Source organism: Pelophylax lessonae (assembly GCF_965119305.1).
Source record: "Pelophylax lessonae genome assembly, chromosome: 3".
Taxonomy (NCBI): domain Eukaryota; kingdom Metazoa; phylum Chordata; class Amphibia; order Anura; family Ranidae; genus Pelophylax; species Pelophylax lessonae.
Window position 1 is genome coordinate 237,997,573 of NC_138770.1, and position 15,604 is coordinate 238,013,176.

The window sequence follows — 15,604 nt, forward strand, 5'->3', positions numbered from 1 at the left end:
AGTGCTACAGTTGTGTGCGGTATTTTAGTCAACTTATCATGGGGACATAGGGTAAAGTGAATAAAATTTCAACAATCGGTAACCCGTTCCATCTGTCCTCCTGAATTTTCTAGAAACCAAAGAAGTATAACAAGAGTATGTAGGTATAAGGAAATGGAACTAGGACAGAAAGAGGAGGTGTGAGAGAAAGCGGATAGGAAAGGGGAGGAGGGGAAAAAAAAAGGGGGGGAGCCATGGAAGTAACCGAGCATATCGGAATGCAGTGATCAGGTTTGCAATGCTTTTGGAGAAAGACCCCTCACTTTATGTTACCGACAGCCCCCAGATCCTTTCTTATTTCTCTCTACTTTGCGGGGTGATGAGGAAGAGGTTTTCCATTTTGTTTATGTCTTCTAGTTTACACATGCAGTCTCTAATGGTAGGGGGGCACTGCTGCTTCCAGTACATTGGAATGCATGATTTAGCGGCACTCAAGATATGGTGCAATATAGATTTTCTATATGTCCGTATCGGTATATCAGAGACATGGAGTAAGAAAAAAGCTGGGGTATCCAAAATGTCATATTCAGTAAGTTATTGGATAAGTTCCCTAACGCCATCCCAGAAATGTGAGAGTTTCGGGCAAGACCAAAAAATATGCAGCAAAGACCCCCATCCCACAGCGCCAGCAGCTGTCAGTAGTGTTTGGGTAAAATGTATGGAGAATGTTGGGGACACGATACCACCTCGTTAACAGCTTAAACTTTGGTATCTTGTATTTTCGTGCAAGTAGGAGCTTTGAGTGATAACCGGTATATATTTTGGGTCTGCGTCGTAAAGGTGCATTTAAAATCAGTTGATAGTTCTCAGACTGAGAGTATAGGTTTTACCCTAACAAGAGGCCTTGTTAGGGTATCGATTCCTAAGCAATATTCTTCAACGAGCATAAGATTCTGATCATATAATTTCGGATTGGGTAAGGAATGCATGAAATGGTGAAGTTAACTGGCCTGCCAAAAGGGAAGTCCAAAAGGGCCATGAATATCGTTAAGTTCAGCGATCGCAGGCCACTGGTTGCCAATGAGGAAATGTGAGGCCAAGAAAAGGCCCCGCCCGTGCAGTCCTTTGAATGATTGTTCCCTAAGTCCAGGGCTAAAGGCTGGGTTACCCAAGATCGGTCAATGTTGATATACACGGGAGTGGAAGTAAGGTGTGCACTATTTGTAAGGTGGGTCCTATGGTAGGATGTGACTTGAGGGTCAGCGAAAGGTAGTCAGTACACCAAGGTGCTCCACTCAGGGGGACATCAGACTGATCTTGTTCAACTTGCACCCATAGCTTGTGTTGGAGGTGTCTACTCCAGTCTATCAACCTACCCAGGTGTATCGCTCGGTAGTATTTCAGTGTATCAGCAAAGGCCAGGCCTCCATGGGTCTTAGGTAGGGTGAGTTGAGTGCGAGGGATGCGTGATTTTCTACGTGCCCAGATAAAGTGTATGAAAAGAGAGTGTACCTGTTTAAAGAATTTAGATGAAATTTGGATTGGGAGTGCTTGGAGAAGGTATAGAATCTTGGTAAGAATGGACATTTTAATGAGATTACACCTTCCGAACCACGAATGTAGTCCCGGCTGCCATGTATCTAATAGTTTACGAACAGTAACTAATAAGGGGGGAAAGTTGAGATCATAAACCTTTGATATTTCGGGAGGAATATATGTACCCAGATACTTGATAGCATCGTCTGTCCTTTTAAAGGGCAGGCTAAGTTTCAAATATGCCAAGGGTGTGGGAGGAACGGTAATGCCCATAGCTTCAGATATTCCAAAATTGATTTTAAAATTGGATAGATGACCATAGGTCTCAAATTCCCGTAATAAGTTTGGAATAGATACTATGGGGTTGGTAAGAGAGAAGAGCAGGTCGTCTCCGTATGCCGACACCTTGCAATGAGTGTCTTTAATTGGGATACCGGTGACATCGGAGTTGAGGTGGATCCGACACAAAAAGGGTTCTAGGGATATCGCAAATAATAAGGGCGAGAGGGGGCATCCCTGGCGGGTGCCATTAGCAATGGTAGAACTCCATTGCTTTTAACCTGGGCGTAGGGCTTGGAATAAATCTGAGAAATCCAATGAAGCATGTTATCCCCAGGCCCATATATCTCAGAACGGACAGCATAAATCACCAATCTATATGGTCGAAAGCCTTCACTGCGTCTGTGCTCAAGAAAATGCTGGGTATACTAGCCGTGCGCGCCATATGGATAAGATTAAGTACCTTAGACGTATTATCCCTTGCCTCACGGGTAGGAATAAAACCAACTTGATCAAGGTGGATCAGTTGCTGTAGAGCTAAACGTGTGGCTAATATCTTGGTGAATATTTTGAGATCAGTGTTCTGGAGGGATATAGGTCTGTAGCTGCCGCAGGGTCCTTACCCTCTTTGTGTATAAGAGATATATGGGCCCGCAAGGAGTCTGGTGGGAACGTTGATCCAGACCCAAAGGGGTTAAACAGCTTCACCATATATGGACCTAGAACGGGTAGAAAAGTGGTGTAACAAAGCACCGTGAACCCATCAGGTCCCGGAGCCTTGCCCAGCTTAAATGAGGTGAGCACGGTCTGTAGTTCCGTCAGCGAAATAGGGGCTTCCAATTGTGTCCTGACTTCAGGGGGAAGTGTAGGCAGTTTAGAGGATATGATGTAATCATCTAGCTGTGCTTGGGGCATCGCACGATCAGGTAGGTTATATAAGGAGGTATAGAATTCCTTAAACTCATCCGCTATGTGTGCCAGAAGTGACATTTTTTGTGCTGATGGGGAAGCAACGTGGGGTATGTACCTAGCTAATCTATGCGCCCATACCGAAGCAGCTAACAATTTTCCACATTTGTTTCTGGAGAGGTAGAAGTACTTGCGGGATCATTGTAAGCCTGCTATAGCTTTGGTGTATTAAAGATCAGTAACCTGTTTGCGAAGTGAGAAGAGTTCCTTCTCCATCTCAGGGTCAGCGCATTGTTTATGTCGCAGTTCCAGTTTATGGATCACTTCCAATAACGAGGTAAGCTGTTGTGAACGCGCGACCCGTGCTTTATGAACACTGCCCGAATAACCGCCTTGTGTGCCTCCCAGAGAATGCCAGGATCGCAATTATCTATGTCATTCCCCTTAAAGTACACCACCAGTCCCGTATGGACATCCGCAGCATCTTCCAGGTTCATCAGTAGTAGACTTTCATTAGGTTTCCAAAAATGCTTTCTATGTGGTGACACCTCTCAGAGCGTATAAGTGATCCGAGAATGTGATCGAGTCTATGGTGGATGACTCGACCGTATGTAACTGGCGATGAGTAAAAAGAAACAAGTCAATTCTAGAATACGTTTTATGTGGTGCCGAGTGTTGTAGGCGCCACACATCCACTAATTGGGCGAAATGAAGCACCTGCAAGATCCGCCTTCGAGGGCCAACAGGGACTGAGGAGCAGCCTGAGGAAGTATCTACTGATGGGACCAATGGTACTTTGAGATCCCCCCTAAAATCAGTTTCCCCTCTAAGAAGGACGTGAGCTTTTTCAAAACTCGAGAAATCCTGCTTATCGTTCGGGACATATAACATGGCTAAAGTGACCCGTATGTCTCCCATAAGGCCTTTAAGAAAGAGGTACCGACCCTCTGTGTCCACTATGGTATCTTGGATTGTCCATGGGAGTTTGGCAGAGATCAACACTGAGACCACCCTTAGATTTTGCTCTCGGGTTGGGGGCGTGGTAAGTGAGAGGGTAGAATCTATTCCTGAGAATGGGAAGCTTGTCCTCCCTGAAGTGGGTCTCCTGGATAAATGCGACATCTGCCTTGCAGCGTTTCAAGTCAGTGAGCAAAACCAAGTGTTTCTCAGGGATGTTAAGTCCTTTAGCATTTAAAGAGATCACCTTAGTGACATCCATGGCTAGGAAAGGAAGCTGGGGGGGCAGGGAAGGGGAAGAGAGATAAAAAGGGGGGAGGGAAAAGGTGAGAAGGGAGCAGAACGAAAAGGTAAGGGGGGCAAAGAGTATGGATGTAGAAAATAGAAAAGGAGAGGGATAGAAGAACACAGAAAAGGAAGAAACTGTGAGAGAGAGAGGAATGAGGCAATAGGGGGTGGAAAACTCCCACCCAGAAAACTATGCTGCAGAAAATCTGTACTGGCGCACAACGACTGAAAGCCGCCCGCTGTGTGCCAACCTATGTGGGGACGTGATAGGAGAGGGTCTGGAGGAAAAGAGACCCCCCCCCCCACCCAACACAGCATGTCTGTCAATATAGAGAGGAAAAAGGCATGTAAAACAAACAATAGCATTTGTGAGTAAAGGAAAACATTTAACCCGACATAATTCTTGAAGACCAAACCTGTGACAAACCCCGCACCCATCATAGACATACGGGGGTCCGGGCCCCCCACCAGCGCCGAGGGCACAGAGAACCTTAGTTTACGTGTGCCAGCCGAGGACAGAACCCCCGCCTTAGTGCGTTGGCCCAGCAGACTTGACATGTCTTGGTACTCGGTTGCCCCCAAGACTTATACACAATGCTATAATGCCTGGCTACCACGTCAGGGCAGGTGCGAACTGAGCACAGCAAATAGGTACTTGTGGTTGGCAGACAGGCAGGGTGGCTCAATGACAGGTTCAAGACAGACAAGGCTCAGAATAGTCAGGGTCAAACCCATAGTCAAAAGGCAGGCAGAGTTCCAAGCATATTTAAAATCCGATCCAAGGTCGTCAACAAGGTAATCCAAACTAGCAGACAGGGCAGACAAACAGAGAGCTTGGAGCATGTGTTAAACATATTATCACAAGCATGAGACTTCAGGCCTGGCTGGCTTAAATCAGGATTGGTTTCCACCCAGAGACTGGCTGCATCAATTACCTCGCAGGTGGAAAAAGAGACAGACAGGAAGAATGTATCACAACCAAAACCAGGATGCTACCAAGAAGCAGGAGTGCTACACACTCCGGACCCTATCCCTGCTCTATAGTTTTCAAGTTTTATGTTTGATGTTTTTATGTATTTATAAATATATATATGGATCAGCTAGTGTGGGGAAATGATTTTAATAGGTATACCTATGTGTCCTAAATATGTTTATAGTTCTTTTAATGTGAAAACTACAACAAAAGGATGTTTATTAAGCAGCATTGCAGCAAGCAGCATATATATATTTTCCTTTTTTTTATTATTGAGGGATAATACATTCCCCTGAGTCTACAATGATATGTCTCCTGGGGTAGCCCTTAAAGTAGATGATTAAACAAGGTTGGCAATCCATTGCTTTTCTACTATGAACTCCCTTTGTTAATAAATTATAATGTAAACATTTTTCTGGTCTGTGGTTTAGAGGTCTGTTTAAGCTTTTTTTATCTGTTATGTATGGAAATGAGGAGAGGGGCGGGGGAGCTGGGCCTGCAAAGACAGTAATTAGACACTTCCAGAAGATGAAAGGGCTGTGACATACAAGAAGGACGGTGGCTGTGCTAGGTAATTGAGTCTGCTAGAGTAGTCAAATTTTCAAGCAAATTCAAAGGTACATTGCAAATAAATAATTAAAAAAAATGCCTAATAAACATTTAGAATACTTGAATTTTCTGTGCTTTTACCTGAAAATTTTGGTGACATGATCTCAGGCTGTGGGTTCCTATTAAACAATGAGAATGTGTCAACATTGATAAAAAAAATTGAACACTGTAATGTGTTTTGTTTTAAAAAAAGCTGACTGATGAGTCACTGAATGCACCCCATGACCACAGACACAAATAGGGAGCCTTCTGATTCTGGTCAGATGTGCCTGGGCACTGCCATTCAACCTTATAACATATCAGTATAAACAAAGCTGCTAATTACAGCCTGTGCCAGCAGAAGAAGGCAGGGACCATTCCATGTGTACAGTCATACTGACTACTCAGCAGTTTGGCTGATTTCCAAAGAAGTCAATGGAAAGCCTCAATGAAATGAAATGTAGCGTAAAAGCTTGAATGATAGACTGAGCGTATTTGCAGTCCTGGACTGGATGGCTGGATAAGCTCCAAGCACTAAACATTACAGGTCTGAAACAGGGATTCTTGTACTTTTACATTTATTAAGTGGGTTTTCATGTGTTTAGAGATCAGAAAACATGAAGTAGTCTAAAATCGTAACAAATAATTTCTCACAGTGATGTTCCCAGGACAATATGTAGAACTTCTGCTGCTATTAGAAAACACATCTTCATTTAGGACTATCCTAGGGCTGGGTGTTAGTAGGGTAGGCAGGGGCTGCTTCAAAATCTCATTTACAAAATGTGTTTATTTATTTTTTTGCCTTGTCTATCCACTTAAGGAAACTTTTTTGAGAAAATTCTTCAACAGAATGAGATGCAGTGCTAAAAAGAATCACATGACTCGTTATAGCCGAGGTAACAAACAGTTCTGTTCTTTTTCTCCGCAGGCTCTTGAAAAGTGGGCAGCACACTTCCAAGGCAGCATACAAACAATGTAACTACCATACTGCTTGAACAAATCTTTGGCCCTGATGTATGAAGATACACTAAAGGCAAATCGTCTGCATTCTTATAGCAACCTATCTTCTTCACTGATTAAACCTGGTCTGAAAGCTGGAAGCTGATTGGTTGCTATGGAGAAGAAATGTTACCAGCAGAGCACTTTTCATACATCAGGCCCACTGTAATTTAAACTGAATGATACCAGCGGCATATCCCATCTTGTGACAAAAGGTGAGAACTTTACAAAAAACAATTGGCATGCACTTGTTCCTAGGGCAGCAGGGCCTGTAGGGGCTTTGTATTACTTTTGTGCCCAAGTCAATGTGATTGCAAAAGGAGCTCACATACATAACCTACATATATCCATAGGAAGGGGTATAATTAGGACTGGGAACCAGGGGCCCAATATATCATATGCCTGACAAAGAGGTCCTGTGTGGCTCTGGAACGCTGCACTTGGTCCTTTTGTGATGTGCTCCTTTTGCAATAAAGGTTTTGGACAATGTCTGATGATTCACAGTGTGCTGGCAAATATGTGCGTTGTTTCATGACAAACCCAATTTCTAGCTGCTAGTTGTTACAGCACCAGCTACTGACAAGCCTATGCCCAGGATTGTGTGCAATGGGAATATGGACAACTCTGATGAGTTGCTAACTCCTTAAGTGTTCATGCGGGTTAAATTGCCTTACATGGTTTGTCCTGTTTTGTGAATGATATGATCTACTCTGTGTTCTACTAATTGATCTATTTTCGAAAACTCTAATAAAAATTGATTTTTAGAAAGGAATATGGACAATACAATAAATGTGTCAATCTGTGATTATAATGTGCCTCAATATCAGTAATTGAGGTGGTCACACTTATGCCAATCACACGTATGTACAGTATTTATGAGGTTTTCAAACTTATCAAATCAATTTAATGCACTTTCAACCACATATTCAGTATAAACATATATACAGAGCTTTTTTTCTCAGGTAATTATCCTTATATGTAACATTTCCTTTTTAACCATTTTTTCTCCCCCCCCTTTTTCCCCCTCTCCCCCCACCTGGTGGGTCCGCCGGCCAGCAGTTTTGAAGTCACAACCATGTAATTTGCATGTTCTCATATTCCTTTCATGGGGAGATTACCCGCAGGTTAGGAGCCCGGCACGGGTGAGACATTTCTCCCTGGGACCCCAAATTGATTTTGGATGTCCCATCTTCATCTGGAGAAATATGCGTTGTACAGCTGGACAAATCCCCTATTAGTGTTGTGGGATTTCCATGCTTGAACCCCCGATCATTCAGGGGGTCAAACGCTACCACCCGTGCCGGGGCGACATCTGATAGGATTTCCCCTTTTGTATCTACAGGCATTAGTATTTCCCCTCATAATAGGGCATTGGCATACTTTTTGGATTTCTCTCATAACCCTTATATTTTTTGAACCTTCAGCTCTTATATATATATTGTTGGATTTGATTCTTCATTTAAAAATGTCCTATAGCCCTATTGCTCTACGTTTTTTCTTCATAATATCCACGGACCATCAGAACTAAGGGCGGATATGCAATCACGCCCATCGGCGAGTTAGGGCGGAAGTCCATCACCGAGGTTATGCTCCGTGGTGCGCTGTAGGATATACCCAAACCGGATGTGATGTCACCGTCAAAACTCGCGGTATTTTCCGCGATATGAAGTAGACGGAAATGACGACATCACCTAAGGCCGATTATTCATTCCTACGGAATCTCGCGATATTCAATGGGAAATCACGGGCCTCGATCTGATATTTAAGGGAACGCCGAGAGTCAGTCCGGTGAGTGATCTCTCCGTGACAGGACAGAACCGATGTTCCTCTAAGCCTCTCTACAACTTAGTAAGTACCTTTTGGGGGTTCTTTAGTTGCCAGAATGCTTTCTGCATTTCAACTAAGGAGAACTTTGTCTTGTACATATTTTTTAGGATAGTGGGTGAACACCATCAGCTGTACCATCAGCCCTAGGACCTCAAACTGTCCTCGTTGGCAGATAGTGCCTCTGAATGTTTGCTGCCTTTCTTCCATCAAACGGTACCTATATATACATTCTGCTTTATTGGGGACATTCTCCCCTGATATAACACCATGGATAGGCAATCAGATAGATACATTACAATTTTCTATATTTTAGGCAAAGCAAAATACTGACATTGAACTACTCTGGAACAGAAGTGCATTCCCAAGTGTACACTGCATCTTCTGAATTGGCCCGGATATGGTAGCTAACCCACACTAATACGGAGGTAAGGCAATTGAACAGAAAAAAACTCACTATTTAGTGGGGACATGCCTTTACTCCATTAATATACACTTGAAAGTATATATATTTATATGCAATATTTCTATATATGTATTCCAGGCAAATGACATCAATCTGAAGTTTTGGAATATATTATAGTATATATATCATTATATATTTTTTTTTTTACATCCTGGTGGACTTCCCACCCATCTAAGTCACCTGAGGCACCATGGATGTCCCACTCCAATACGGAGGTAAGATACCCCAAATGACAAGGGTTCATTACATATCCTATTTGAGGACAATCCATTTTTTGAGCCCCCTCCTTTTTCTAGTACCCCTTTTTTGTGTTTTTTCTTTTTATCCGCCTTTAGGGGTCACTACTTATTAAGTTCCAATAGGCACCCCCACTTGAGGACGACTATTGGAAAGGTGTTTGGAATCCTTTCCTTCATTTGAGGACTCTTCTCCTCCCTGTCCCTACACACAATTTATCCCTTTTGGATCATCACAACAGATGAAGTGACCTGAAACTATAGACATATAGGGAATTTTACCCATTAAGCGGATCTCCCTGACATTGAATTGTTATTTGCAGGTAAAGAGGATACATAATTAATACAAATACCTGACTCTAGCTCCTACCGTGCGGGATTTCAATATATCCCCCTTTGGACAATATGAGTGGCTCCGAATATCTGCGGGTATGTGAACCCTTACCGAGTGGTATTCTGTGTATTTTTCTTTCTCTCACCCTTTTTATTTCTTTTATTTTTTCCTTTTATGGGTATGGGTTTTTTGTTTTTTGTGGAAATGTTATTTTTGGTATATTTACAACTAACCAAATAATTGACATAACCTCATAAGATGAAATAATATGTTGTCGCAACTGCAAGAAATATTGATATGGATGATGTGATATACAAAATGTATGTTATTATATTTTGTCTTGTTTTCTTGGATTTATTTGTGGCATATGATTATGCTTTCCAGAAAGACATGCAGATTCCCTGAGGAAGATTCTGGTATTACACAATTTCGAAACGCGTTGGACTCTGCTATGCATCTGCAATTGTATTGTATCGTATTCAGAATGTATCATAATTAATCTGATTGATCCTTTTTACAATCACACCTGTTCTAATAAACTGTATATTTTACTAAATTCTATCTTTCTCAAGAGAGATCCTTACTAGTTACCCTTAAAGTCCCACCCTTTTAGGGGGTCTTTCTTTTCTTTTTATAAAAATGATGATTCACAGTGTGCTGGCAAATATGTGCGTTGTTTCATGACAAACCCAATTTCTAGCTGCTAGTTGTTACAGCACCCGCTACTGACAAGCCTATGCCCAGGATTGTGTGCAATGGGAATATGGACAACGCTGATGAGTTGCTAACTCCTTAAGTGTTCATGCGGGTTAAATTGCCTTACATGGTTTGTCCTGTTTTGTGAATGATATGATCTACTCTGTGTTCTACTAATTGATCTATTTTCGAAAACTCTAATAAAAATTGATTTTTAGAAAGGAATATGGACAATACAATAAATGTGTCAATCTGTGATTATAATGTGCCTGAATATCAGTAATTGAGGTGGTCACACTTATGCCAATCACACGTATGTACAGTATTTATGAGGTTTTCAAACTTATCAAATCAATTTAATGCACTTTCAACCACATATTCAGTATAAACATATATACAGAGCTTTTTTTCTCAGAGAATAGATGCAGGAACTCTCCTCTCACAAGTCACCCCTTATCTCCGCCCCTAACTACCTCCAAGCACCGTACCTTGTTTCCACCCCCCTATCCAACTCTCAGTACCACATACTTTAGAGAAAACCCGAACCAAGTATAATTTTGTGGTGCTAAATAATCTGTATGAAATTTGGTAATTATATTAAAAAAAGCAGTAAAATGGATCCCATGCAACCAGTAACAATAGCCTTTCAAAGCAAAAATAAATCCCCCCTGCAAAAAATACAACCCCCCCCCCCCAACAATAACAGATCCCCCTAGCAACAACAGACCCACCCCAGGAACAAAAGACCCCACCAGCAACACTAGACTCCCTCCCTCAACAATAGATCCCCCACAGCCAGTATTAATAGATTCTCTAGCAGCCAGCAAAAATAGACCCCTCCCTCAACAGTAGATCCCTCCCAGCAACAATTGACCCACTAACAACATAAGACCCCTCCCAGCAACATTCAACCCCCACAGCTGGCATCATTGGATCCTTCAGCATACCCCAATACCCCCTTGGCTCTGCATAATTCAGTGCTAGAAGTGTCAAAACTGTATTCCCCCTTGTGTATACACATTTTTAATGCTATATTTGTAGCACTACCCCCTGTGGGAGCCACTAGGTAGTTTTCCCTGTATTCTTTTCCAAATAGTTTTCTCACATCAAACATACAGTTCTAATCACACTTCAGAATCATTAACGAGTCTAGGGGAATTCTTTTTCTCATGCTTTTCTATAGAACTTGGATAGGTAGTGGATAACGGTGAGATACTCCAGTAACCCTTAGCAACAATTTAAGGACACTGAACTTTCTCTTCCAGAACTATGAGCCGAGCCCTTGTAGAAGCAAAGAGTGAACTGGGCTGTGGACATTCAAAAAAAAAAAATGGATTTTTAATTCATACTTACCTGTAAAATCCATTTCTTGAAGTACATCACGGGACACAAAGCCATAAATCATAACATATGGGTTATATAACCACCTATAGGTAAAGGACACTGGCAACCAATCAGAATTGATGACCCCCTATATAACCCCTCCCACACAGAAAGTACCTCAATTTTGAAGCAAGCAATAAAAGACCCCATAGAAGAGGGGAGGGACCTCCGTGTCCCATGATGTACTTAAAGAAATGGATTTTACAGGTAAGTATGAATTAAAAATCCATTTTTCTTTTCGTACGTCACGGGACAGAGAGCCATAAATCATAACATATGGGACGTCCCAAAGCAATGCATTTGAGGGGAGGGGGACACCAAAAAATACCGCTATCTGACCCTTAACAGAAGGATTACACCGCCGCCTGCAGCACACTGCGGCCAAAAGCAGACTCCTCCTGGGTCCCAACATCCACTCCAATCCAACAATAAATCGTAGATTTAGATGCCAACCCCTTTCTGGGGGTCTTCTGTTAGCACAAACAAGTACTTGGTCTTACGAATCTGAGCTGTTTCCTGCAAATAAAATTTAAGTGCACATATTACATCAAGAGAATGCAATAACTTTTCCTCCTTTGAGTGAGGATCTGGAAAAAAAAGGTAGTATAATGTCCTGATTCAAATGAAGGACAGACACTACCTCCTGGAACAAAACTGATAGAGCTGAAATATGCCCTTGAATCGTGCTCTGGGCTAATTTCATATCTACCCCTGCTTGCAGGAAGGATAGAACTCTTCTTATTATATATGTGCGTGGATGCCATTTCCTGGCTTCACACCAGGCAATGTAGGATTTTCAGACCCGGTAATAAATATTCCTAGAGACTTGCTTCCTGGCGTTTATCAGTGTATGGCCAGATACACCCTGCTCTTCCATGATTAAGGTTTCAATAGCCAAGCCATCAAATTTAGAGACTGTACAGTAGGTTGGAATATCGGACCTTGAGAGAGCAAGTCTGGACGCAGTGGAAGAACCCAAGGCCTTGTCACTGCCAGCCTCTGGATTTGTGCATACCAAATCCTCCTCGGCCAAGCTGGAGCTACCAGAATTACTGGTTTCCCCTCCACCTGGATCCTGCACAACAAAAGTGATATCAGCTGTACCAAAGGAAAGGCATAGATCAGGGAATACTGCTCCCAAGGCATCACCAAAGCATCCACTCCAACTGTGAGTGGATCCCTGTTCCTGGACACAAAGCATTTGTTGACGGCTCTATTCCTGGAATGAACACTGCTGTCAGGCATGGCACAAACTTCTCTGCCCGGGACAGGATAATATCCACCTCTTCAGACTCTGTCGTGATCTTGGTAGCAGAGATGTGGACCAGTCCAATGACTAAATTTTTTCGTTCCATGCAGACAGAATGTTGTTCTGCAAGGGTCTGCCATGGAATTGAGCATAGGGAATTGCCTCCAAAGTGGACACCATCTTTCCCAGTAACATCATGCAAAGACGTATAGACGGACATCTCAGCCTTACTATAGACTGAACCTGACCCTTCAGGTCTGAGACCCTTCTTACTGGCAAGAATATCTTTGCCTGCACCCTGTCGACAAGAAGGCCCAGGTATTCCAGACACTGGACTGGCTGTAATGCTGACTTTGCTAAGTTTAGTATCCAACCCAGACGTTCCAAAAAATGTACAGTCTGAAGGATATTTTGGCTTAGAGCCAACGTTGATCGATCTATTAGTAATAGATCACCCAGATATCCTATTATCGATATCCCTCAGGACCTTAGAACAGCCAGTACTGGAGCTAGGATCTTTGTGAACACTCTTGGTGCTATTGCCAACCCGAAGGGCAGGGCCACAAACTGGAAATTATGGTTTCCAATGGCAAAACGAAGGAAACTTTGATGGGTCTGGAAGAAAGGCAAATGAAGATATGCATCCTTGATGTCTATGGATACTAAAAATTCCTCTCCCTGCAGGGAGGCTAGGACTGAACAAATTAATTCCATGCGGAAAGAAGGAACGTTCAGAAACTGATTCAGCGCCTTGAGATCCAAAATATGTCTCACATCCCCGTTTGGTTTGGGGATTATGAATAGGTTTGAGTAAAAACCCTTGAACCTTTCATTTATTAGAACCTCAATTATCACCCTCTGAGCTCTCAGCTGGTCCAATGCAAGAGAGATCTTTCTTTTAGGGGATCTGTTGGTACACTTGACCTCACAAACTGAGGAAGCGGGAACACCTGAAATTCCAGGTTGTATCCCTTTGAAATGGAACCATTTGTCTTGAATCAACTCCACCCCTGAGAACTGCAGGAGCCTTCCCCCCATCCAGGCGAGAGAGGGCGCCCCTTCACTAAGAGGGCTTAGAGGAAGACTTGGCTGATCTCTGGGCCCAGGGCTTTTTCTGACCTTGCCCCGAAGGCTTGGGTCCGGATGCAGACGGTTGAGGCTGTCCCCACTGCCTGGAACTGTAAGCACTGGTATTATGTTTGCTGGGGATCTTAAAGGAAGGACGCCTGCTCTTTCTCTTTACAGGTAGCAATGTACTCCCCCCCCCCCCCCCCCGAGATATACTTATCCAGATCATCACCAAAAATGCGTTCTCCCTGAAAGGGGAAGCTAGCCAGTAATTTTTTACATGGTAATTCCGCAGACCAGCTCTTTAACCACAGGATTCTGCGCATATGCACTGTCATAAGAGCAAACCATGACATTTGCCATGGAGTCCGTAAGAGCATCTACTGCAAAACACAAAGTACGAGGTAGATCTGACAAATCTTCCATAGACTCTCCTTGAGAAGGAACTGTCTTGGCCACTCCCTTTATGCAGTCTTTCAAAGACTGACACACTCCTATGCTGGTTGTACTGCAGAACCTGCAACCGCCAGAGGATGCTTTCAATAAAGATTCCAACTTTTTATCCGCTGGATCTTTAAAAACCTGGGCATTATCCACAGGACAGGTTAAATTCTTGTTAACCAAAGAAATAGCTGCATCCACAGTGGGAATTTCCCATTTCTTAGAAAACTTATCACCAATAGTATATAACAATGAAAACCTTTTAGGAGGAACAAACATCCTATCAGGATGACCCCAATCACTATACACTTCTTGCTCCAAGAGTGGATGTATGGGAAATGACCGAGGACTCTGAGGAGGGCACAATGAGCCCAGGGAGGGAAAAGAGGTTTCAGTTGTCTCTAAGGGCGGAAGTCTAAACTCAGCCCAGACATCTTAGCAAGAGAGTGGATAAACAATCTCTGGGATTGTGAGGCTGATAGAGTTTATTCTGACTCTGACTCCCAGGAAGTGGAAATTTCAGCTTGACCTTCTACAGGGTTACCTTTAGCTACATCTTCCACATTCTCTGCCCAATCCTGAACTGATTAAGGGGGCGACTCAGGAGAGGGGGATCTATCCTGCTTCTTTCCTTCATGTGGTGCTGCAATCATGTCAGCAATCCTACCTTCTAGGCTGACTAATGCCAATGCCAAATCATCCTTGGTGACATAGGCTGTGGCAGAAGTACACGGAGTAGCTACTATGCCTGAAAACAGTAATGGCTCAGATTGGCTAGATGCCTCTGGCTTCTCAGGAGGAGTAGACAGTGGAAGCACGACAAGGCCTGACAGTGGCATCATAGTGCCCTTTCCAACTGTGCTCCCTCCAGCCCTTTTTCGGGCAGATGTTGCTTTATAGCAAGACAAACTTGAGGTACTACATTTAACCACTTAAGCCCCGGAGGATTTGGCTGCTAAACGACCAGAGGGCATTTTGCGATTCGGCACTGCGTGACTTTAACGGACAATTGCGCGGTCGTGCGACGCTGTACCGAAACGAATTTGGCGTCCTTTTTTTCCCACAAACAGAGCTTTCTTTTGGTGGTATTTGATCACCTGTGCGATTTTTTGATCACGCGCTATAAACAAAAAAAGAGCGTAAATTTTGCAAAAATAGCAATATTTTTCCCTTTTTTTTATATGAAATTCCCCCCAAAAAAAATGTAAAAATCAAAATTTTTTAATATTTTCGGCCAATTTGTTTTATGCTACCTATGTTTGGTAAAAAAAATCGCAAAAAGCGTATTTTGATTGGTTTGCGCAAAAGTTATTGCGTTTACTAACAAAGGGAAAGATTTTTGTCATTTTTGTTGTTTTTTTTTTTAACGCGTAATGGCGGCGATCTGCGATTTTTTTTG